The following is a 25715-nucleotide window of genomic DNA, read 5'->3' on the forward strand; positions in this document are numbered from 1 at the left end:
AAACAAAACAAACATAGCTAAAAGAGAAATAATCCCTTCCCCGCAACCCATACACACAACCACTGTCTTATCCAACAAATATCAATATTAACCAAGCATGTGCCAGCTACTCCTGCTGGGTGCTGGGATATGGGATTGGATACTACAGGTAAAATCTATTCCCCATGGAATTTACATTTCAGGTCAGGAGACAGACAACAAATTAAAAAAATCAAATAATTAGCCACTGGTTGGTAAGTGATCTATTGATATTTAGCATAGAACTTCATAGACAAACTTGCTAAACTGGAAGGATAAACAGTTATATTAACAAAAATCTTTCTCTCCAGGAATAAAAGAAGAGTCAAAAGCGAAGGTGTGACTAGCTTTGCCTGAGAACACGGATATACTGTAAATGAGTGTATTGTACATATTTAGCAGGATATAGGCAAACATCTAATTAAGTAGGTTTCTTAGGATCTGGAAAGAGGAACTGATTTGAATTCCATGGGAAGAAATGCCTTATTTATTTCATGGCTTAGTTTTCTTTTTATTGCTTTTTTTTTTCCCCAGAGAATTAGCTCTGCAAGTTTTCAAGGGATTACAGAAAGACAAGATGGCAAGTGAAAGATATAAAATGAAAAGTGAATAAGAGAGAGAGGTTTGGAGGGAAGAAAGAAGGGAAAAAGAGAAAAGAGGGATAAAGGGAGGAGCAAGCAGAGAGAAAGATCATGAATATGCATAAACCAATCCCTTCTCTGTCTCTGTTATGTGCTACTGTGAACAAATTCTCATGTGGGAATACTGCTAACCAATTTTACTACTCAATGAAACATTTGAAACCAATACAAAGCATATTTTAAGAAACAGAACTGAATTACCAAAAGTTCAATATTTGCATTTTTTCATTAACTTTTCCCTTAGACCAAGATGCTGGGAGCAGGAGAGAGAATTTCACCAGTTTTATCTTTAAAATGGCTGCATTATCTTTTGCAGTTTATCCAGTAGGCTGTGCATTTCCATGAATGTAGACAAATGAGTCTAATGGAATTGTGCACTAGAGAAAAAGTAGAAGAAAATTAAATTTGTTAGTTTCCCCATGAATCTGTAAGAACTCATTTGGTGGCTATGACCTGTAGCAAGCCTGCTTTAGGATCATGATGGGTAAGGGAAATTTCTCGCTCTTTTTTAAACCTAAGACTATGGTGGGGATAAGCCACTTACTGTAACTTATAATTTGAAGGGCTAGAGGAGCCTGTTCTTTTTTTCCTTTTAGAGTAGAAGATTAAATACAGAAGGACAAGAGGCAAACAGAAAGAGAAAGAATTTGCCTCTCGCAGAGGAAAAATCTAAGAATCCTTCTAAGAATGTAAACATCCGACATACTGAGAAATAAGACAGGAATTGCCTAAGACGGTCAGAATGATGGAAGTAAAAACTGAACCTCAAGTCAAGAGAATAATTAAAGAGGGCACAGGGAATAAGGAAGGCACAGATCTTCACTCCAGACCCCTGAGAAACTAGCACTGGAATTAGAGTAAAAGCTACCAGCTTCAGAACACATCCCATGTGCTAGGCCTTGCGTGCATTATTTCCATTCATGGGAAACTCATGCCCTACACACTTATACAATCAGGCTGGAGATTTCAAAGCTCAACAGAACACACATCCATCAAAGCCTCTGTATTCTTTATGAGCTATGCAAAGGAACCTGTGTTCCAGGCAATAACAGGTCCCAACAGAGAACTAACTGAAATGTATTTGGAGAAAACAAGCTCAACCCAGAAAAGCCACACACTTGCCACCTACTATTCCCACACTGCTTCGATGCTCACAGAAAATTTCAGGGACCCTCTTTGCCCTTTGGGAAATTTTGGACCTTTACCTAGAGAATTGATCAGGGAAAGGAAAAAAAAAACAAGAAATCCACAGATTTACATAATTCAGGTATTAGTATAACTACGTACAAAGCTAACAACCAGAGGCAGAGTAGTCAAAGTAAACAAAAATAATATTACAGAAAACTTGAAAAGACCACTCACACCAACAGCACAGGAAAAGTGAATGATAATAGGAGACAGAGAAGCACTTTTGTCCTGGGCCCAAAACTGGTGTGGTATGTTGTCTCAGGGTTTGTTAAAGCTAGAAGTGCATAGTTGATTACACTGTAGAAGCCTGTATACTCCAGCTTCCAAATAGCATGAAGGAATACTAATTGCAGCACTAAAAGATTTTTGTTGTTAAAATCTGCAACGTGTTGGAACTTTAACACAAGCAAAACAGAAAACAAAAGAGCAAGATGCTCCAAGTGGTGCTACTGGTGAACTACAGGGCCTACAGTTTATCATAGGGGCTGAGCAGACATGGGACAGCTTCACAGCTAATGACTTGCCCAGTCATTTTAAAAGACATTTCCCTATACTCATGCCTTTTTTGTTAGGAGTCCTATGCACTGATGAAATTTTGAAGCCCGTCCCAAACCATATTTCTACTGGATTAGCAAGCAGGTTGGGAAGTGGAGTAGTTTGACAAGGATTTTTTTTTTCTCCCTCCCCAAACCTTCTTAAGAGTTCAACCATTCATGACCTAGACTTGACTGGTACAGCATTAGTGTTAAGTCCGTGATCAGAAAGAAAATGTCAATCTTTACACTTGGCTCAGAAGTTCAAGGAAAGAAACACTTACGAGAGAAATGCACATGAGGTAAAAGTGCACTTTGTAAGAGAAGGATTTATTTTTTAACAGACAAGAGGATTCTATTATATGACTAACAGTCACTGCTACTGCTGTGGTGTTTGGAATTCTCATTAAAATAAAACAAAACTGGCTTAACTGTTTCTTTTCTTTTAAATTTTTAAAAGAAACTTTTACCCATCAGTTCAGTTCAGTCACTCAGTTGTGTCCAACTCTGCGACCCCATGGACTGCAGCACGCCAGGCCTCCCTGTCCATCACCAACTCCCGGAGTTTACCCAAACCCATGTCCATTGAGTCGGTGATGCCATCCAACCATCTCATCCTCTGTCGTCCCCTTCTCCTCCTGCCTTCAATCTTTCCCAGCATCAGGGTCTTTTCCAATGAGTCAGTTCTCCGTATCAGGTGGCCAAAATATTGTAGTTTCAGCTTCAGTCCTTCCAATGAATATTCAGAACTGATTTCCTTTAGGATGGACTGGTTGGATCTCCTTGCAGTCCAAGAGACTCTCAAGAGTCTTCTCCAACACCACAGTTCAAAAGCATCAATTCTCTGGCACTCCACTTTCTTTATAGTCCAACTCTCACATCCATATATGACTACTAGAAAAACCATAGCTTTGACTAGACAGACCTTTGTTGGCAAAGTAATGTCTCTGCTTTTTAATATACTGTCTAGGTTGGTCATAGCTTTTGTTCCAAAGGGCAAGTGTCTTTTAATTTCATGGCTGCAGTCACCATCTGCAGTGATTTTGGAGCCCAAAAATATAAAGCATCTCACTGTTTCCACTATTTCCCCATCTATTTGCCATGAAGTGATGGGACCAGATGCCATGATCTTAGTTTTCTGAATGTTGAGTTTTAAGCCAACTTTTTCACTCTCCTCTTTCACTTTCATCAAGAGGTTTTTTAGTTCTTCTTCATTTTCTGCCATAAGGGTGGTACCATCTGCATATCTGAGGTTATTGATATGTCTCCCAGCAATCTTGATTCCATCTTGTGCTTTATCCAGCCTGGCATTTCGCATGAGGTACTCTGCATATAAGTTAAATAAGCAGGGTGACAATATACAGCCTTGATATACTCCTTTCCCAATTTGGAACCAGTCTGTTGTTCCATGTCCAGTTCTAACTGTTGCTTCTCGACCTGCATACAGGTTTCTCAGGAGGCAGGTCAGGTGGTCTGGGATTCCCATCCCTTTAAGAATTTTCCATAGTTTGCTGTGATTCACACAAAGCCTGTGGCATAGTCAATAAAGCAGAAGTAGATGTTTTTCTGCAACTCTCGTGCTTTTTCGAAGGTCCAGCGGATGTTGCCAAGTTGATCTCTGGTTCCTCTGCCTTTTCTAAATCCAGCTTGAACATCTGGAAGTTCATGGTTCACATACTGTTGAAGACTGGCTTGGAGAATTTTGATCATTACTTTGCTAGCATGTGAGATGAGTGCAATTGTGTGGTAGTTTGAACATTCTTTGGCATTGCCTTTCTTTGGAATTAGAATGAAAACTGACCTTTTCCAGTCCTGTGGCCACTGCTGAGTTTTCCAATATGCACTGGCATATTGAGTGCAGCACTTTCACAGCATCATCTTTTAGGATTTGAAATAGCTCAACTGAAAAAAAAACAACATGTCCTACTCTGGAAACATGCAGATTTTCTCTGCTTCCTTAACATGATGAAATTTCATGCTGCCTTAGTATGGGTCTATTATCTTCAACTGATTTGGGTACTCAGAAGACCTTTACAATCTGGAAATTCATGTACTTCAGTTTTGGTAAATATTCTTAAATTATTGACTTTTTCCCCTGGATTTTTTAAAATCTCTCTTTATGAAACTTTTAGTTTTGAATATTGGACCTCCCTATCTTTGCCTGTACTTTTATACTTCTTTTATTTATCTTTTTTTTTTTTAACTCCATATAGGTCTACCTTTTGTTCTAATGTAAACATTTCACTCCTGGGTATATATTTGAAAAAAGTTAAAACACTAATTTGAAAAAATACATGCACCTCAATGTTCATAGAAGCATCACTTACAATTGCCAAGACACAGAAGCAACCTATGTGTCCATCAACAGATGAGTGAATAAAGAAGACATGATACATATATACACACATATTCATACAATGGAATACTTAGTCACAAAAAAGAATGTAAATTTCCCATTTGCGACAACATGGATGCAGTTGGAGGGTACTATGCTGAGTGAAGTAAGTCAGAGGAAGACAAATACTGTATGATATCACTTACATGCAGAATCTAAAAAACAACAATAAACTAGTCAATACAAACAAACAGAAACAGATTCACAGATATCGAGAACAAACTAGTAGTTACCAGTGGGAAGAAAGAGGGAGGGAGGGGCAAGATAGAGGTAGGGAATTAAGTGGTACAAACTATGTATAAAATAAATAAGCTACAAGGATATATTGTACAACACAGGGAATATAGCCAGTGTTTTATAATAACTATAATTGGAATATAACCTTTAAAAATTGTGAATCACTATGTTGGACACCCAAAACTTATATTTTACATCAATAACTCCCCTCCATACACAAAGTATATATAAATTCCTAACTCAGAGGGCAGGAATTAATGTCTCCATTTTATGGTTGAAACTGAAATTCAGAGGACTTGAGTGCATTAATCAACTGAGTTGCTTATCCCGCCAAGTAACATATTAGTTCCTGGTTTCTTATTGGTGCCAAAACCCAGGAATCAGGGGAAGGAGTGCAATGTATTGAAAAAGGGTGCTTTTACTGGTCTGAAAAACATTCAGGTCAAATTAGTGAAAAGTGAAAGTGAAGTCACTCAGTCGCGTCTGACTCTCTGCGACCCTATGGACTGTAGCCTACCAGGCTCCTCCATCCATGGAATTTTCCAGGCAAGAGTACTGGAGTGGGTTGCCATTTCCTTCTCCAGGAGATCTCCCCAACCCAGGGATCGAACCTGGGTTTCCCACATTGCATGCAGACACTTTACCATCTGAGCCACTCCAGGTCAATTAACGGAATAGCAATTCACATAAATCAGATTGTATCAAGAAGTCAGTCAATTTTTCAGGGCAGGCACGGTTAACATTGGTAGTGATGGGGTTGGCAGCTATTAACATGCTATGATAGGTGGGGAACCAAAGATCTTCCTGCTCAAAGAGGCTTCTTCTCCCATCCTCTCTGAAAAGTCCTCTTGGAGTCCCTTGTATTGGCATTGTCTCCAGGTGGATCGGAGGCCAAGCAGTATCCCAGGTGCTCTCCATACAGCTCGAGTCCTGCAGTCACTGAGTTCAGTAGACGTGGAGTCACTAAGAACTGGTTCCCTCAGTGCTCATGCTGAACACAGCCTTTCTTAGAACTGACCACGTGCACTAAGCTCTGCTCTCTGTGAAGCATGAGGAGGTGACCACTGGAGGGTTTTAAATCATTTAAAGTAGGGCAGGAGGTGTCTGAAGCGAGACCCTGGAGCAACACCCCACTGCGTGTGGCAGAAGGCGAGCAGGACGTGGTGGCTGTCTTTATCATTTTTATTTTATTTTTTGTAATTTTGTTCTACTTTATGGGAGAGTTCCTCAGCTTTATCATTTGTGCACTCTACCAAGCTTTCCATTTCTGCTTTAATATTTTAAATTTCCAAATGTATTTCATATTTTTCAAATGTTCCTTTTTATGGCTTCTTCTTGGTCTAAGATTGCTCGATTTACTCTAATCTCTCTGAAGACAGCAATAATTTTTTAAACATTTTCATCTCCCTATATAGTTTCTTTTTCCTATTTGTTTTAGTCTTCATGTTTCTTATTAGTTTCCTTGAATGTCTGGTTGTCAAGGAGGTTGTCAGGAAGGAACCCAGACATATAAAGGAAATTCTGAAGATACAGTTGTCTGAATGGGTCAACAGTCAGTAAAACCTCACTTTCACTTTCAGATTCTTTAGTTCTTCTCTCTTGGACTGACCATTATTCTAGAAAAATGTTTCTAATTGTATGCATGGAAGATATGGGCTTGACTATCAGAGTTTCAGAGTGATGAAAAAGGAAGACCTATTTGTCTGTGTGTGTGGCGGGGGAGGTATTACTGAAAGGTGGAGTCTAAGCCTCAGACCACCTCGACTTCCTACAGTATGATCTTTCTCACTTGTGCATGGTTTCCCAGTTTAGAGACCTTCTGTTTTATCTTCATCAAAGAAAAAATTTCCAAAGTCAGAAAGAGAAAGACAAACACTACATGATCTCATTTATTTAAAAACAGATTAGAATGATAGTTGCCAGGGGCTGGGAAGTGAGAGAAATGGTGAAATGTTGGTCAACTGGTACAAATTTCCAGTTATAAGTTCTGGGGATCTAATATACAGCATGGAGACTACAGCTAACAACTGTATTATATACTTGAAAGTTGCTAATAGACTAGATCTTAAGTGTTCTCACCATTGAAAAAAAAAAAAGATACTTCTCTGAGGTGATGGAAATGTTAAATAAACATATTATGGTAATCCTTTCACAACATATCTATGTCAAATCGCCATGTTATGACCTAAATGGGAAAAGAACTTGAAAAAGAATAGATACCATGTATACGTATAACTGAATCACTTTGCTGTGTACCTGAAACAAACACAACAGTGTTAGCCAACTATGTTGTTGTTGTTTAGCCACTAAGTCGTGTCCAACTCTTTGCAACCCCATGGACTGTAGCCCCACCAGGCTCCCCTGTCCATGGGATTTCCCAGGCAAGAATACTGGAGTGGGTTGCCATTTCCTTCTCAAGGGGATCTTTCCAACCCAGGGATCGAATCTGCGTCTCTTGTTTGGCAGGCGGATTCTTTACCACTAAACCACCAGGGAGGCCCTAATCAACTATACTGCAATGTAAAATAAAAAGTTCTTTTAAAATCACCATGTTATGTACCATCACGTTTAGCCTACACAATTTTATATGTCAGTTTTATCTGAACAGAATTGGAAAAAAGAGAAGAAATAAATTTTCCAGTTTTCTGTCAGAGTGGGAGAGAAGTGGTCCAAGTTGAATGAAGTGGGGAAGAGAAGCCAGAGCTCTTAATTGTTCCATAAGCACACAGTTAACGAATTCTCCTCATTTTAGCCCCTTCCTACCTACCTCCTTCATCATAGCGTCAAAGGTGCCTGGTGCCCCTAATTTCTAAGCCTGTGAGGATTTAGTAGCTAAGGACTCAGTTTTCTTTTTTGATTTACGTTGTTTGTTCGTGGCTGTGCTGGGTCTCTGATGCTGTGTGGGCTTTTCTCTAACTGCGGTGAGTGGGGGCTGCTCTCTAGTTGTGGTGCATGGGCTTCCCGTTTCAGTGGCTTCTCTTGTCGCAGAGCATGGGCTCTAGGATGCTCGGGATCCAGCAGTTGTGGCTCGCTGGCTCCAGAGCACAAGCTCAATAGTTGTGGCTCATAGGCTTAGCCACTCCATGGCATGTGGAGTCTTCCCAGACTGGGGATCAAAACCCCTGACTCCTACATTGGCAGGCAGACTCTTTACCACTGCGCCACCAGGGAAGCCCTGGACTCAGTTTTCTTGAGCCTGGTAAATCATTAACCAATTGTTCATCTGCTTTACAGCTTCCTCCATGTTTTTAATCTCCTCTTCCCATTTTTTTTTATCCTTGTAGATGAATACTTTAAAAAAATTTCTTTACTGTCATTCTAGTAGGATCTTGTTCTGAAGGATGTGAGAATCAATGTGTGTTCATTCTGCCATCATTATCTGAAAGCTTAAGTATAATATTTTTCACCACAGTGTGTCCATGCCTGTATTATTCCTATAAGGATAGAGGTTTCAATCATGGATCTTTGCTGGACTTACTGAGTCTGAGACCTTGGGTCTTCCAAGCTGCTATGGCCACAAGGGTAAACCTTTAAATTGTCTGGTACTTAGGACAATAACACAAGAGATAATAACCATTCTTCCTCATCTCCTTTCCTGTCTTCAGCCTGAGGGCTACAACTCTTTATTCTTATTCTTTCTTGTCTTGAAATAACATTGTCACCTTGTAGCTGCTCCTCCATCCCCTCCCCTTCCTTGTCCTATTCCTTCTACCACATCTTCAAATGGCTGTCTCAGATTATTTAGCTATTTTATCTTCTGAACTGGTTTTTCACTAATTAAATGTCCAAACAGGGATATGTCCAGACAGTCACATAAATTATCACCATTCTGCAGAAAGATTCAAATCATTGTGTTATTGTGTTAGCCATAGTCTCCCTCTCTCAAAAAGAAAGAGGGGGGGTGTTAATTCCCACTGAGTAAAAATAAAATAATTCCGTTCATCCTCACGCTGAAACAGCTGCACAGACAGTATTGGCTGCTCTGTTTATCTTAATAACTGTGGAAAAACACCATCTCCTCCCCTTCCCACTCTCTCCAGAACAATCACCATGCTCCACATGCAGATGGGGTGATTAAGACTCTCTGGAGCAGAGACAGGCTTGTCTGGTGCTCTTCCTGCACATTCGTGCTGCACCCTTCCTCTGCTGCTGTCACAGGACCCAGTTGGTTCAGATAACAGCTGCTGCAGGGGACCTGATAGATTCAGCTGTGAGTCGCCTGGAGGCTCCCTAAAGTCCCAGCCCAGCCAGTTGAATCGAAGCAGAGCCGTGGGACGCAAGTGCCAAAGTAAGAGAAAGTACATACTGTACATCCTCTTTAATCCTTGCAGTTATTGCAGCAGCAGCAAAAGGAGAAGGGGCCGAAGAACAAAGAAATGCCTCACAGGCGTGGGGAGTGGAGTAGCCAAGAGTTCTAAACCAGATAAATGGAGCACAAGACACAGGTGTAACAGGAGGAAAGCTTTCAACAAGGGTCCATTCAGTTTTACCGCTTATTCCAGAGAGTCCAAGAAAATTCTCAAGTTTTGGTTTGTTTTCATTCAGTGAGTTAGGATTTAAAGGTAATAGGAAATAATTTCCAACTGACTGTGAACTTTTTGTGAAGGTAAGGAAAGTTAAGCACACAGGGTGCCAACCATCCCTGTTTGCCCAGGACTGTGCTGGTTTTACTAGTGGAAGTCTCACAGTCCAAGAAGCGGTTCAGTCTCAGGCAAACGAGGACAGATGTTCACCCTCCACCACCAACAGCTATTTCTCCTTCAGGACTTTTGTGAACCTGGGCTGCATTCATTTTCTGCTCACCATTCTCCTTATCTTCCAGGGCCGCTCCGGCCACATACATGCTCTCCAGCCTCTATCACGCACAGTCAAACAGACAAGGGCATGAAAAGGCCATTCTGTGTTTGACTCTCAGTGGAAAAGAGAACCTTGTTATTCATTCAGAGTCCCCCCAGCTTCCTTTCTGGAGTCCCCAACAGAAGCGCAAGCCTTCTAGCCACAGAGGTGGATCAAAATGATGACAGAAACTGAAAACATGGCTCATCTCAGTGCCTGGAGAAACAGTGTATCCCTCAGTAACTTTAAAATGCTCCAAAATGAAGGAAGCTAAAGAAAACTCAATTACACAGAGGCTGATAATTCAGTGTGCAGATTACTCAGGCTTTCTTCTCTGCTCTCCCCTCCCTCTGGTCCCAGTCATTAGGCCATTTCACTGCTCATTAGCAGGGAGGAGGAGAAAGGAGCAGAGGGGGAAAGTCGAACTAGTCAACTTTTCTATTTATAAGCAGGTTTCTGAGGGAGGGTGTTCAAACTATTGGCTCCAGAGATTCTTCAGCAGGAAGACAGAATGGGGAATTGGAGGCTGTGGCACTGTCTATTGATTTTAATCATTTGGTCTCTCTTAATTCCCAAACGGAACAAATGGTTGCTCCTCTATTTTCACTGAAAGGCTAGCAAAGTATAAATGTTAGACAAAAAGAAAAAAAAAATACTAGTTAAGCCACATAGGATCCCATCTTAAAAAAAAAAGTCCTTTGATAAACACCAGAGACAACTGGTAATACTGCCAATTTACAAAATAAATATAACTGGATGATTATGTATTACATTTTAGAAAATTTACAGCTTATATTAAAGAAGGTCTTCAGTTCAGGTTAGTGAAATTCCAATATGAGAAAGACACCAAAAAGAGCAATTCAGTTTTCAAAGGTAACTTCTCAAAGCCTCAGTTTCCTCATCCATAAAAGGGAAAATAACATGACCTAACTTTGGGGAGTTAAATGATACATGTGTTAAGTGGTTAGTCAGTACTTGACGAGGCACATACTAAGTGCTCAGTAATTGGTACAATCGCTAGTGAATAGTAGGTACTTGCTTTTATGACTATATTTGACATCATTAATTTAGCAATGTTTTAAATTGAAGAACTATTATATGCTGAATACTGTGAACCACTAGATATGGAAATAAATATGAATAAATCAACTCCTAAAAAACCCACTGTTTTAATGCAGATAAGTTATCACAATATATATTAATAAATGTTATTTTACAAGCACAAAATAGCACAATAGCACAAAGGAATGCCACCTAATCCAGACTGGGAAGATTAGAGAAGGCTTCTTGGGTGTGGGGGCTTCCCTGGTGGCTCAGTCAGTAAAGAATGCCCTATAATGCAGGAGACCTCAGATGTGATGCTGAGTGCTGAAATATGAGTGGGGACAAAGGACAGGTACTTCTTAGAGAAGTATAAGTTACTCCCAAAGAGCAAAGGACAAAGAATATTCCACGGGTGTTTTACAGAGTATGCAACTAGATGCTTATGTCTTGGTATATAAAAACCTCAAGTAAAGAGTGTATCCTATTTTTTAACTTCTGTTTATAAGGTAGCCAAATGCTGGTGGGACAGTGCACAGACAGTGCACCATGGCAGGATTTGATGAGTATAAAGAAGAAAGGAAAAACACTAGTAAGGTTTCTAAGTGACAACTGTCAGCAGGTTGGAGAATTGCTTATAAATACAACAGAATTAAATAACCACGGTATGATGGCAGAGTTACTCAAATATCATCACAGAGGCGAGATAAAAATTCCTCTCTCAAAAGATGATGATACTGAAATCTGGCTTTCACTCATGGGAGTGTCAGTAATAGGAGAGAGTGGCCCGGAAATGACAGAACTGAATGATCTGAATGATTTAAAAGAAGATAAAGGTTAAAAAAAAAAACAAAAAAACAACTCTCCTGCTTATTGCAATGAGAAGGTGTATACTGCTTACTTCTATGGGATTCATCAACATCTATTTTTTAAAAAGTTACTCTAACTCTGAAAAGTCTACATGTAGTAATCCCCAATTCTATTATTATGATTATGCTTATCCTGAACACTCTGGGTAAACATAACTGGGAAAAACAGAAAGGGAGAAGATAAAATTATTTATGTAATCAGAGAAGTACAAAGAAGATGGCTTGAGAGGTACATTACTAGGAGTAATGGGAAGAAATTAAGAAAATGGCAAAATTGGGTTGCACATCAGACATTCTCTCAGCATGATTTTTACTGCAGTGTGAAAGCATCTTCTAGAATAATAATGGTAATTTTAAATGCCCTCTTAATAAAACGCTCAGGTTGCTATAGCCTATTAGGCAGCAATTAAAATCATGTGAGCTCTGCCACTCCTTTCTCAGGTCTGCTGCAGCATGGCTGTCGCAGGGAGTAACAAGGCCATGTAAATCTTAGGTGCTCTGGGGTTACACTGGCCAGGTAAAAGATGGAAGGCCCATCACTCAAATCATTTAAAATTGGACACAACATTAGAGAAGAAGCAGTGGAGCTGAGTGGGATGAACTAGAGAACCTAATGTAGCATTAAGGAAAAAAATCACATTCATTCATGCCAAGGGACATTTGGAGGACGCTGTGTTTAAATTTTGGACTCACTTTGCAGGAGTGAGTGTCAACTGTCCTTGATCTTGCGGCTGACTCTACACACAGGAACTCCCTCCTAAAAAGACTAAGTAAAGCACTGACAGCCTGACAGGGAAAAGTTTACATCTTCAGCTCACCAAGTAACTTCCTTTTCTTCCTTCTTTGGTTCAGTGATGATGATGTCATTGTGCATCTGTGGCTTGTTATTTTTATATGGACACAAAAGCAGACAGAAAATACATTAAAGTGATGTGTACTTTTCCATGCAAATACTTTCAGACTAACAAGAGTTGTGCTTTATGATTAAGTGGAAATTGGTTATTTGCTTTAAATATTTATGATAAAATATTAAGATTTAACACTTAAGGAATTCAACTCATGAGATTAAAAAAAAAAAAAAAAACACTTTGCAATATTCCTTGGCTGACCTTGGTAGCTAATGTGATATGGCACATATGGTACCTTAGCTGTGGAAGGACTTTATGTAATAAACCACATCCATGAAGAGCAGTCAGAATGGTTTTGTGACTAGTTCTGCTACCAAACCCAGGTAACCTAGACCAAATCCTTTAACCTTATTCTTTTTTTCCAGTTCTCCTAACAGGATAAAATGAAAATACTGACATACCACAGACTGGAGAAAAGTAAGCCAAATAGGTTAATGAATACGAAAAGGTCCTGTGGATCTTGAGAGGTGATGAATTCTCTCTGCTCTATGACTTCTCCCAGAGATTCCTCAAAATCATTCAGTAAGGTACCAGCTTGGTGTAAATGAATCAAGGCCTAAGAAAATGAAATCCTCTGACAATAGAAATTGAGAGACTGAGCAGTTTCCAGACTCCGAAGGTGTTTTTAGGACTGTGCTAAACTATAACACTTATAACATCAAGGCTAATGTTGAGTGATGCTAACATAATAATTATAGCAAGGAAAAAAAGCAAGCAGTTAACATTTATTGAACACTGAGTATATGCCAGGTACTATATTAAGTATTTAACCCATTTTAACTCATCAATCGTCATGACTTATAAAGTAAAGCACTACCACTATCCCCAGTTTAGGGATGAGTAAACTGAGGAACACTCATAGTGTTTAACTAACGTGCTCAAGCTCACAAACTGGGAAATAAAGAGCTATGTCACGAAGGCTATGTTTCAGCGTATTATATAACTGGCTTGCCCAACCTGGGACAGGGATGGCTTGTTGAACCACAGGTTCCCCTCACCTCCTTTTTTTTTTTAACTTAAACTTGCATTTGTCCATAAGTCCTAGGCCATAGAGCTGGGGGACAATCTGCATAGCTATGAGAACTGAAGGAAAACAAGTGGCAAATATCTGACTCATTTATAATCATGCTACTATTACAGGGCTTCCCAGGTGGTACCAGTGGTAAAGAATCTGCCTGCCAATGCAAAAGCCGCAAGAGGCATGGGTTCAATCCCTGGGTAGGGAAGATCTTCTGGAGTAGGAAATGGCAACTCACTCCAGTATTCGTGTCTGGAAAATTCCACAGAGGAGCCTAGTGGGTGGGCTACAGTCCACAGGGATGCAAAGAGTTGGACGCGACTGAGCACGCATACACACACAACTGATGAACCAATCCCTGAAGGCCAATTCAACACATAAGTAAAATATTTGTATGCTCCTTAATGAACAATTTGTAGATACAGTATTTTTTAAAATTTCTGTTTTAAAAAAATGGAAGGAAAGACTGTTTATAAATTAGAAAACTGCTAGTTTCCAGAAACAAGGTTCAGAAGAAACAACAGGAAAGAGAGATTTTCATCTCCATATCAACTGGATATCTCACACTCATAAGGAAGCGGTTAGGGTGAACCCTGGCTCTCATCTTTGCTGCTGCAAGGCATCTGGTTCTCTAGTGGTTAAGGATGAGAAAAATGCCAGCTTCAGTTCTTCAAAATTGAAAGAGTAGGACCTGCTTCATAAGTGGATAGACTTGACTTACCAAAATGTAAAAAAATCTGTAAGTGAAATATTTTTTTAAAACCCACTCAACTTGATTTTTCACTTGTTGAGAAGAGGCTTACACTTTAAATTTGCAAAATAAGTGTCCCTGTTCCTTGCCTCCATGATGGCAATAAGTGTCTCCTTAGAATGATGTGCAGCCATTGCTTGGCAGTTTCCTCCAGCATACTTTCAAGGAAAATCTTTTCCTGTCTACAGATTAATCTTGACAGCTATTGGGAGTCACCAAGGAACCACTCCATTTCCCTAGCACTGCGGATGCCAGTCAGCTGACACAAAAAGCAAGGTCTGAAAAGGAAAGCTGTCCCCGAAGCACGTCATACAAAGCACATACATACTGTACACTTCATTACATGGCAGAACTGAAGAGTATATGTAAAGCAGAGGCCTCGCTTCTGAATTATTGCTTTATGAATTTAAAATAAAATATGTATTTAAAATCAAGTATTTTAGAGGTTGCTAAACATCAAAATGTTCCTAAATAGTTTAAGCACACGTCTGTGATTGACTTTACAAAAAAAAAAAAGTAGAAAAGGATGATAAATGTAATGGTGATCTGTCTTATGGGCCTTATTGAAAGAACAGAAGAAAAAAAACAGCCTTTCAGCTTTAAAACCATTCACCAGGAATGGAAAGAAGGATGATCTTTCCCTGCAGTGATATATGCTGTTTCTTCTAGTATTCCTGTACCATTGCTATTGCAATATGGCTGCATTTGGTCCTTGGTTAGGTAAGCACACATGGCATGCTCTCAATGTCCTGAGTGTAGAGGCCTGATGATAGCTCCGTTTTCAGCAATAAGGCTTCCAGATGAACACAGGTTCACAGGGTCAAGTTGTTTTTCTTGAGGTGCACAAAGCAGACATTTACCCCATGAACACCTTCACCCACAGGTGTTTTAAAATGTGAACACTTTAGAACAAGAGTTAATGCAGATAAATGATTTCTGACTTGAACCACAGTGGCCAGAAACCTGCTGATCTTGCTTTCCCCTTCCAAAATTTGCTGCTCTCAGCTCTGGCCCCAAGGGTGGCCAATAATTTACATTAAAAGAATGGGAAGATTAGTGAAATCTGGTTAATTTGACCATCTTTTTTTATAAGCAATTCATAAAAAAATTAAGACTAGAAATGTACATAATACATTACATAGTAAAGTGGCAGTCCCTTGATACTTTATAGTGACCTAGCTTTCCTTGAAAAGAAGGAACTTAGAAATTGATTCCTGGCATTATACTGCAGCAGTGGCTTGCCTTTGAAAGGAACTGCTGCTTTTCCTTCATCGGGGGTGGGAGAAGACAAGCTACTCAAAGAGGGTACCAGATACTCTTTAAGTTCTGCAAAGCTACTCAACACTTCCCTGGTGGCTCAGATGGTAAAGTATCTGTCTGCAATGCTGGAGACCCAGGTTCGATCCCTGGGTCAGGAAGATCCCCTGGAGAAGGAAATGGCAACCCACTCCAGTACTCTTGCCTGGAAAATCCCATGGGCAGAGGAGCCTGGTAGGCTACAGTCCATGGGGTCGCAGAGTCAGACACGACTGAGCGACTTTACTTTACTTAACTCAACACTTAGATCTGGTGTCATGTACACAGTGACGGCTCAACAGATACCTTCAGTGGAGGAAGTTATCAGCTATAGAAGAAGAGGTGGAGAAAAGGCCCAAGGGAGAATAATTCTTGGAAGTTTCTAGCAGCCCCAGACCACAAATGGTGCTCTCTTTCTCAGTCAGCCAACAGAGTAAGTAGGTACATCTATTAATGTACAAGATTAGTTTTTAAAATGTGCCTCTAATTCTAGATATTCATAACAGTTATTATGTACATCATCTTGAAGCAGCAGATATGGAAAAAAAAAATGACCTCTTTCTGAAAAATGCCATGTTTTCCTTTTATTCCCTGTATACTTAGTAAACGTGAAAGTGAAAGTGAAGTTGCTCAGTCGTGTCCGACTCTTTGTGACCCCATGGACTGTAGCCTACCAGCTCCTCTGTCCACGGGATTTTCCAGGCAAGAGTACTGTAGTGGGTTGCCATTTCCTTCTCCAAGTAAACGTAGCTCAGTGTAATGTAACTTTTCAGAAAGTATGTACTGGGTATATGCGTGGTCATGGTGATGTGATAATAGAAAGGAGGAAGAGGTGGTACAGCAATATTGCTATCAGCAATAAAAACTATAGATTCTTTTTGTCTTCAGCTTTAAACCTACTGCTCCTCTCAGGCCACACCATTGTTTTGCATCCTTTCATCTCCACCCTTTTATCACCTCCCTAAGGAGTTTTTTAAGACATTTTCTTTCTTATTGCCCTATGATTTTTAATAACCTAGGCATATTGTGTATGTCTGTGTTGTGTATGTATATCTACATTTTACACATAAAGAGAGGAAGATATTTTGGCCCCTAAAAACCACCTTTAAACCCCTTAGGAGAAGGTATTGTTCCCTTCCAGAATGCGTGTTCTACACCAAAGCTCCTTAACCACTTTATGATTCATGGACCTCTTTGAGAATCTGATGAAAGCTGTGTACCCTTTCCTCATCCCATCCCCAACACATTTATACAAAAGTTTATACACAATCAGAGCATTCATTAGAACCTTTGGAGCCTGTTAATGCGCCCTTGCCTAAACATCCCTTCTCTGCATGCTCTCTTGGCGTGACTGTATATATTCTCATCCTTCTAACCACATCTGAAGTGAAGTTGCACAGTCGTGTCCGACTCTGTGACCCCATGGACTGTAGCCCACCAGGCTCCTTGGTCCATGGAATTCTCCAGGCAAGAATACTGGAGTGGGTTGCCATTTCCTTCTCCAGGGGATCTTCCCAACCCAGGGATCGAACCCGGGTCTCCTGCATTGTAGGCAGACGCTTTACCATCTGAGCTACCAGGGAAGCCCGACCACATCTGACTATTTGTAAATCCCAATTAATCCCTTGAGCCCTGATCAGGCTTCAGACTCAGATGCTAGAAATATCTATTTAGATGTCCCACAGACACTTCAAACTCAATTGTCCAATTCTGAATTCACTGTCTTCTACTCAAGCCTGCTTCTATATTCACTATTTTTGATTCCTTTCTGCCCCCTTCACAGCCATTCAACAACATGTCTTGCCCACTGTACCTCCTCAAGATTTCTCAAATATGTCTCCCTCCCTTTCACCACTCTGCCCGAGTTCAGACTCTCATCTACCACCTGAGACACTCAAATGATGGCTCTGCCTCTATTCTTGCCCTTCCCCATCCAATCCATTCTTCAAACTTCTGCCCAAGTAAGCTTCTGAAAATACAAAATCTGTCAGTTTCTGATTAAACTTTTTGATGACCAAGTAACTCCCTGTCAGGATACAAGGCAACCAAACACACACATGGCCTTCAAGATGAAGTCCTAGCGTCCCAGCAGAGTCTCCAAACCACTGGCTCCTCAAGTTTCCTCTCTGTGCCATTTCCTTGACACTTGATGAGGATCAACTAGATGCATTTCCCTCAACACACTGTGCAGCTTCTCCTTCCTGCAGCTTCCTCTGCCTGAAACATCTTTAGTATCTTCTCTTCTGCAACTTTGGAAGTAACTGCTCTAAAAAATTTGAGTATTGTAATACTCACAGAAGCAGGGAGGCAGGTAAGGGAAGAGGGATAACAAGAAATATCTTAGGCAAAATTGGAACTTTCTCCCTAGTGCCCTTTCGGTGCTAACCACCTTGTCCCCTTGGCCACAGCTCTTTGGCCACCTGAGAAGGTGAGCCAAACTGAGTCTGTTTCTGGGCATTTGGAATTAGGAATTACTGCTCCAGCTAGGTGGTTGGTATTTCTTGAAATCAGAAGTAATATAAATCTGAAACGAAGGCAACCATGATTGGTGTTATATTTGTCACGGAAGAAGAGAAAGTCTCTAGACAGGAGTAGAGGGGAGACAGGGGACCGTACATCCCTGGAAGGACAACAAAAATAACACCAGCTCACAACCACTTTTGAGTCCCTATTTTGGTCTCTAGTGAGGCCTGACCACATTTCTTTCCTTCGTTCCATCAGCTACTGTATATCTTGATTGCAAATTCCCAGTCTGTTTTAGCCAGTCTGAGTAGATTTCTATTATTTGCAATCTAAGGGACTTGATTATGTCAGTGTTAGTAGAGAAATGACATCCAGTATCGAATCCAGGTTGCCTTTGTTTGTTTCAAAGCCAGGACTACTCACTCACTCATCCTGCCTTTTTGAATATAATATATTGCTTTCTGTGTAAATGGGGCCCTCATATTAAAAACCATAAATTTACCTCATTTAAATAAACTATGCAAGCTTCAATGCTCCAAAAAAACATAAAACAGAATTGAAAACAAATGAGTCTTTGCTTTGGGCTTTAAGGCTTATGAATTAAATCAGCTATTAATCAGACTTGGAAAAACACTGGCTTCTTTCCCATAGTCATTACTATAGAATTATTTTAAAGAATCAATAGAACTCACTAACCTACATGACTTTCTTGTACTTTCACTCACTAGTTTACTCCAGAACTTATTGCTAATTAGTGTAGGTCTAAGAGAATCCACATATAAGAGACAAAAGACATAAATTATTTACAGGGATATTCATCTGCAATGGACATTCCATCAGATTCAACCTTGTAAGTGTCACAGGACCAGTTATTTTTAAATCAGATTGTATTTTATAGGAAATAATAAAGATGCTAGAGCAGCACAATAAATTCATACTAACAGCAGATCTACATTTCATTGCAACAAATGTCTCTACTCTATTAAACAAGTACTGAAATTTGCCCTTAACATGCCACAGAGTCAAGGGTTTTCCCTGAGATGTTCTGGAGACATGCAGGTGTCTGAGACTAAGGGCCTGGTGTGGGGCGTTTTTTAAATGCTCTCACGCCCAAGTTTCTATATGGAATATGAGACTCTTGTGGATCTGAAAGGACCTGCTCTCATCTAAAAGGACCTTGCTCTTGGCATTTATTTTTCTCATCTGAAACATTTTTTCTTCTCTGCTGTGACTCATTCTGTCTCTGAAAAAGAACCATGTTTATCATCCAGGACTTATCGCATTGCTCTTGCTGACTGACTGAGTGGTCAGCAGAAAAACAAGTTGATGAGTCTAGGATGTGAGTACTTGGCAGCCCCCTACTGCTTTAATGGATCTCAGCAGTATTAGTTTACTGAAAGGTGATCCAGTCTGCCTGGGACAATTTACTATTTCGTGTACTGTGCACAGATGAGATCTTTTATTTTGCTAGTGTTTAACTTTGGCTTTTGCTCCAAAAGACAGAAAAATCTAAGCTCTGAAGTGTGTCCCAATAATCAGGCAGCAATGAATAAAACCAGCCCAGTGTGATTGTGAGGGATGCTGAGACCACGCAGGATCACCAGATCTTCACTGGCCAGGAGGACCAGAGGAGACCCTCCTTCCAGGGATCTCGACCAACATGTGGCAGACAGGTTAGTTCCGCCCAGGGATGTTTGTGAGACGCAGACCTGTGCAAAAACACGGGGTGAATGAGATGGATGACTTCTCAAGGTCACTGCCATTGCCATGATTCATTAATGTCGGACCGGCTGCTGCTCTGAGCTGCGTGTTTTCCTAAAGCAATAGGCTCTACTGTCCACCTTCTGTAAATGATAAATCTCTCAGCTTCCCAATCTTTCTGTAATCCACACGCCGGCACATTGAGAATAATGTAAACAAGGCTAGCTCACAGAATAAGGCATGCACCCACAGAGAATCCAATAAACATGATGTGGGCTGATCTTCTTTCATGTCTCCAAACTGTTATTATCAGTATCTAACCTGTGATTACAATTGGGAAAATTAATAAAATTTAAAAATCCTTGTGCCTTCTATGGCCTCAATGTCTATTTTTAATTTTTATGAAACTGAAGGGGAGATATGTATACTGTTTTGGACGACCTGAATAAAACAGAAGACAGTTTTATCCACAGACTTAACAACAACAACAACAAATCACAACACCTCAGTGTGAAAGAAATAAGTTCAATTAAATGTTCTCCCCCGAGAATCCCACAGGAAAAGGCAATGTACACAATTCAGCATCTCCTGGGCCATCCAGTCACTTGTGTCAACAAAGAGACAAGCATCTCTGGGCCTTGAGTGACAGAATCTTTAGCCATATCTTCAGCTCACTCATAGCCCCAAATCTAAAGTGATTAAAATTTAAATATCACCAAAATCCCTAGGAAATTATATCTTTGTATAAACTGCCAGTTTATTCTCTTCCCACGTGGACTCACACTCATTATTAAAAGACACTAAGCCTAATCACTGTATGATGAGGTACACTAATTTGTCACTTCCTCAGGCTATTTCAACAGTGGAGAGCTGGAGTTTTAGTGGACCGGTATGGACTGACATAACCCATTTTCTACAAATCGAAATAGGCAACACCATCTTATGAAAAGCCTGCACCACCAATCTACAGATCCTTCAAGGAAAGAAAAAACACTTTAAAGTATGAAGCAGAACAGGATAAAACCCCTTTTTATCAAGAAAAACAAATTTATCATTTTCTGTGTTTATTTCCTTTTAAGGGAATACACTCTTGGCACTCTCAGAGTTGAGACCATGGATAACCATCTGGTGCTAGAAAGTCCTAAAAGGGCTGTTCAGATCCCCCTGGCTTTTCTCTCCATACCCTCCACTCAGACCGCAGGAGTCTCTTTCCAGCCCTCCTTCCCACAATTTTCCCAAACCTATCATGGTCTCTACCAGTTTCTACCTGTGATACATCCGAACACCTTGTTCTCTAGTCAAAAGCATCTTACTCTATCATAAAACAAACACAGCCAAGGTCTGTCAGATTCTAAAACTCTCAGCTGGGCTTCCTTCCCTACCTGTTTTTCCTTGTTTCCCTCCACCACCCCCTCTAGAGTCTCTGTACAGTTTGCGTGCATGTGTATGTGTGTGCATTTCTTTATCTTTGGGGAGGGATAGAATTAGGTCCTTCAATAAGCCTTCGGAGCCATAGGGTCATTGGCTATCTCTGTGGAGACCATCATTTGACAAGAACCATGGTGTTGGTCCTTGCTGTCTCCTCTTCTCAAGAAGCTAAATAGCCACAAGGGATTAAGAGTAAAATGTGTGATTAAACTTTGGACATTAATGGGTTTTAAGTTCACCTAATAGAGCAATCACGATTAAGTCATCATCTTGTTTGCCACATTATCAGTACATTACTTAAAAACACAATTTGTGTTGAAGGAAACTTATTGTGATTGTTTCTGTTTTAATGAGACCATAAAATATGCACTCCAGAAAAGCATTCTACTACATTTAGCGTTGAGCAGTTCAAGCAAACTTTTTAATACTGGTTTAACAATCAGGCCAAAAAGTCAATGTTAAAAATCAAAACTGGAAAAGAAATATATAGACATTAAAGTAAGTAGCAGTTGCGTCTTCTAGGCTTCAGTGCTTAGCATCTTTCTGAAAAATAAGTTTTTTATCAACATTCAATCTACATAAGGACGAGAGAAGAAAGCACAGAAAAGTTATGTTCTGTAAACTTCAGAGCTAGATTTATTGATATGCAGAAGTGTATAGATTATAAATAGCATTTGAAAATCTAATAAATTATTTAAATTTACTGTACCCTATTAAGAGAACTGTCTTACTGAGGCTTCTCATTTTAGTATAATCAGCAGAATTAATGAAATGTTTCAATTTTAAACAAATTATTTAATTACGCATGCATGCACACAAATATCACCCCACAATACACAAACACACACACACACACACACATGCACGCACATTCACACAAACCTACAAAAAGAACCCTCCACAGGAATCAGCATGAAATCAATAGCTTTTATGTGGCCCTGAAAGCACTGATAGACCTATGGATACACCTACTGAGTCTTAGAAAAGAGTCATTGGCTTTTCTCCCCTGACTATAGTGACAAGAAAAGGAATTCAGAGAGTTAGCAGTGACATTTTGGTGATCTTTGGAACACAATGTGCAAAAAACACAAGGCCGTCTCCAGGAGAGGCTGAGATGTGATAGTCATCACTCTGGAGATTTGAGGGGGGAAAAAGAGGCTTACAGTTGTCTTTTATATGTTCTTGTCTTTAAGATAAGGCTATGGACTGAACCACATCTCAATATTCTTTCTATCTATGGGATTCTAAGTCCCTTGGCAAAAGCAGGACTATAGGAGTAGTCGGGAGGTGAGATGTGCCAGGACTAGATAAGTAGCAGGAGAGTCAATGGAAGAAATGCTGTTGAGTTGTCCACATGAGCTCTTTCTCAGAATGCAAAGCACTAATGATATAATAATGAAACATAAATTTGGTTAAAATTGTGTTCAACACAACTGTGAAAAAGGCTTATTTGGACAACTAATTTGCTTGCAGCCCGCTTTTTATTAGCATCAAGTATTTACTGAGCAAACGTAAGATGCATGCTATCATGCTAGGACTGGCATTAAGAAGTCTTAGTGTAAATTAGAAAGTGTGTGCCCTGAAAGTGCTTACAATCTTCTAGGCAAGTTCAAATAGTAACACATGCTAATCACTGCATCGAGGAACAGAGGATAGAAAGTTGGCAAGCACCTGAGTCAGAGAGCTGAGGCTGAGAACAACGTCTTCCAGTGTGTTAGGTCTAAGACTGCTAACCATAACGTGAAGGGTTACCAGATATTTGAACTCTGGCCGCAATATCAGACCTTCTCTTACTCAGAGGAATTTAACCATCTGAATTATCGAACAGACTTCTTCAAGGAAGACAAGGTCTGTGGGAAAGGACAAACTCAAAATTTCAGGCACACACACACACACACACACACACACACACACACACACACACACACACTGAGCAATTCCAGCTCCTTTAAAACAGAAGTAGTAAGTTTTGAACATCAGTTTATTACTCAACTAAAAATGTAAATGTAGACTTAGCTAAAACTTTCCCAAAACAGTTAACCTTGAGCCAATCAAAAAAACTGTGTAGGAATAACTATAACAGGAAACTAAAGTCTGCAAGGAAACTAAAACCAAGTCTGCAATCTTATATGTCTTGCTCAATACAACTAGAAAGCAGACTCAGAGTTTCAGGGGCAAAAAGCAAACTCCAAATTATCCCCTGCTGCTTAACAAGCATGGGAATCCACAAAGCAGTAGTCCTTTTTTTGAAAAACAAAAGTAAGGTGTTATGCAAAGTGAAGAAAATTTACCGGATTCCCTGGTGGCTGAAATAAGTAAAGAAGTGTTAGTCATTCGGTCATGTCCAATTCTTGTGATCCCATGAACTGTAGCCCGCCAGGCTTATCTGTCTGTGGAATCTCCAGCCAAGAATACTGGAGTGGGTAGTCATTCTCTTCTCCAGGAGATCCCCCCGACCCAGGGATCAAACTCCAGTCTCCTGCACTGCAGGTAGATTCCCTGGTGGCTCAGGTGGTAAAGAATCTGCCTGCAATGCTGGACACCCAGGTTCAATCCCTGGGGTGGGGGGGATGATCCCCTAGAGAAGGAAGTGGCAACCCACGCCAGTATTCTTGCCTGGAAAATTCCATAGACAGAGGAGCCTCATGGGCTACAGTCCATGGGGTTGCAAAGAGTTGCACATGACTGAGCACACACGCTGATGGCTAAGCAGTCAAAAATTCACCTGCCAATGCAAGAGACGTGGGTTTGATCCTGGGTGGGGAAGATCCCCTGGAGAAGGAAATGGCAACCCACTCCAGTATTCTTTACCTGGGAAACCACAGGGACAAAGGAGCCTGCCAAGCTACAGTCCATGGGATCACAAAGGAGTCAGACAGGACTGAGCAACTAAACAACAACAATGCATGTGAAGTAAAGCTCAGACGGATGGTTCAAGCAGAAAGATTGCACGAGTTAAGCACATGCAGTTAGCTAGGGGCTGACTAAACACGTACCTGTTCTCTACAAATTAATGTTAAAGGGTATTCCTAGGATGGAGAATGTTTTTCTTTGGCAATATCTGTTAGTATGGTAGGAAACAAGAAATTGAGAAATATGAATTAAACTAAGAGGAGGAAATTTTATACTCAATGCCAGAATCTTCCCACCATTTAAATAATACAACTACTATGTTCAAAGGTTAATTTTTAAATGTACACATCTCATATGATAAAGGGATGTATGCAGATAGACATTTAAGTTAAATGAAAAGAAGTCTGTAACAAAATCATTCTAAATCCAGAAACAAGAACTGTGTTAACTCTCTGATAAAAAGAAAATCATTATGTAAGTCATTAACCACTAAGAAATCTCCTAACACCCTTCAATGCAAATCAAATTTTACTGCAATTGTGTACAAAGAAAATTGGAGACAAGCTGATGTATTCTGATACCATTCATTTTATCTAGACTATGCACTCTGGGTACTCAATAGCTCTATATGCTTATTACCTTATATTTGTCCTTCTTGGAGCGGTTATAATCATAAAAAGCTATCCAGTACCCTGAATGCACTGGATAATTAGAATTACAATGACTGCCATCTGAATATACTGTGTGTCATAATTTTCTCTAAGTGCATTATTCTGCTCATTGACACCCACTCCCCAACCCTGCCTTCTACTAAAGGCCACTCTTCAAGGCAGAGATAAGTTTCTTGAGGGAAGTTAGGCTTATCTAAACCAATTTCTTGGGTTGATGCATGAGGTCTCTAATATCTCATGAGGTTCAGTTACTTGAATCTACTTTTTTTTTTATAACCACCTTATTCTGTTAAGAAAGTATAAACATTTGTGGTTGAACTTGATGCAAGTCTGTTTTGATGTAAACAAATGAAAAGCAAACACTTTACATAACAATTTCTTTTTCCTTTCTAGAAGACCCATTTTAGTATGCAACTATATACTGCTGCCTAATACATTCTTTTCAGAAGAAACCATGTCAGACACAGCAAGGGAGTTAGTACTAGTGTTTCCATTGGAAACAATTACTCATAACAGAATGAAAACATCCTGTCTATTTAGGGATGAAGGGACAGACATTATTTATTATGGCACCTCTTCAGAATATCAGAAACCAGTGATAGTATACCCCTGTTACAGATGAGGCCAAAGCAATCTATTATCTGTAGATGAGGAACAGATTTAATCTCTACTTTGTTTTTTGTTTCTCAGTTTACTTTGTATTTCATTTTTGGATTCATACAAATTAAGAACATGTACATGTACATACACACACACTTTTATTATTTACCCAGAACTCTCTCAGTCCCTTTAATAATTCTAGACCCTCCTGGGAATTTCTGGCTACAATATTTGAGAAGGTTGTTAAGATATTCCTCCCTTTTTTCAT

At 39.9% G+C, this 25715-nt stretch overlaps 1 protein-coding gene and 1 non-coding gene across 5 annotated transcripts in view; both read right to left on the reverse strand.

Annotated features, from left to right (window-relative positions):
• Positions 1–25715, reverse strand: part of BTBD9 (BTB domain containing 9) — a 396006-nt gene that overhangs the window by 154414 nt on the left and 215877 nt on the right. The gene's annotated exons all lie outside the window — the stretch shown is intronic.
• Positions 17243–17314, reverse strand: TRNAC-ACA (transfer RNA cysteine (anticodon ACA)). Its single transcript has one exon. It is a non-coding gene; the product is annotated as a tRNA-Cys (tRNA).

The sequence above is a fragment of the Giraffa tippelskirchi genome, chromosome 8, assembly GCF_054371585.1.
Source record: "Giraffa tippelskirchi isolate mGirTip1 chromosome 8, T2T-mGirTip1v1.2.pri, whole genome shotgun sequence".
NCBI lineage: Eukaryota > Metazoa > Chordata > Mammalia > Artiodactyla > Giraffidae > Giraffa > Giraffa tippelskirchi.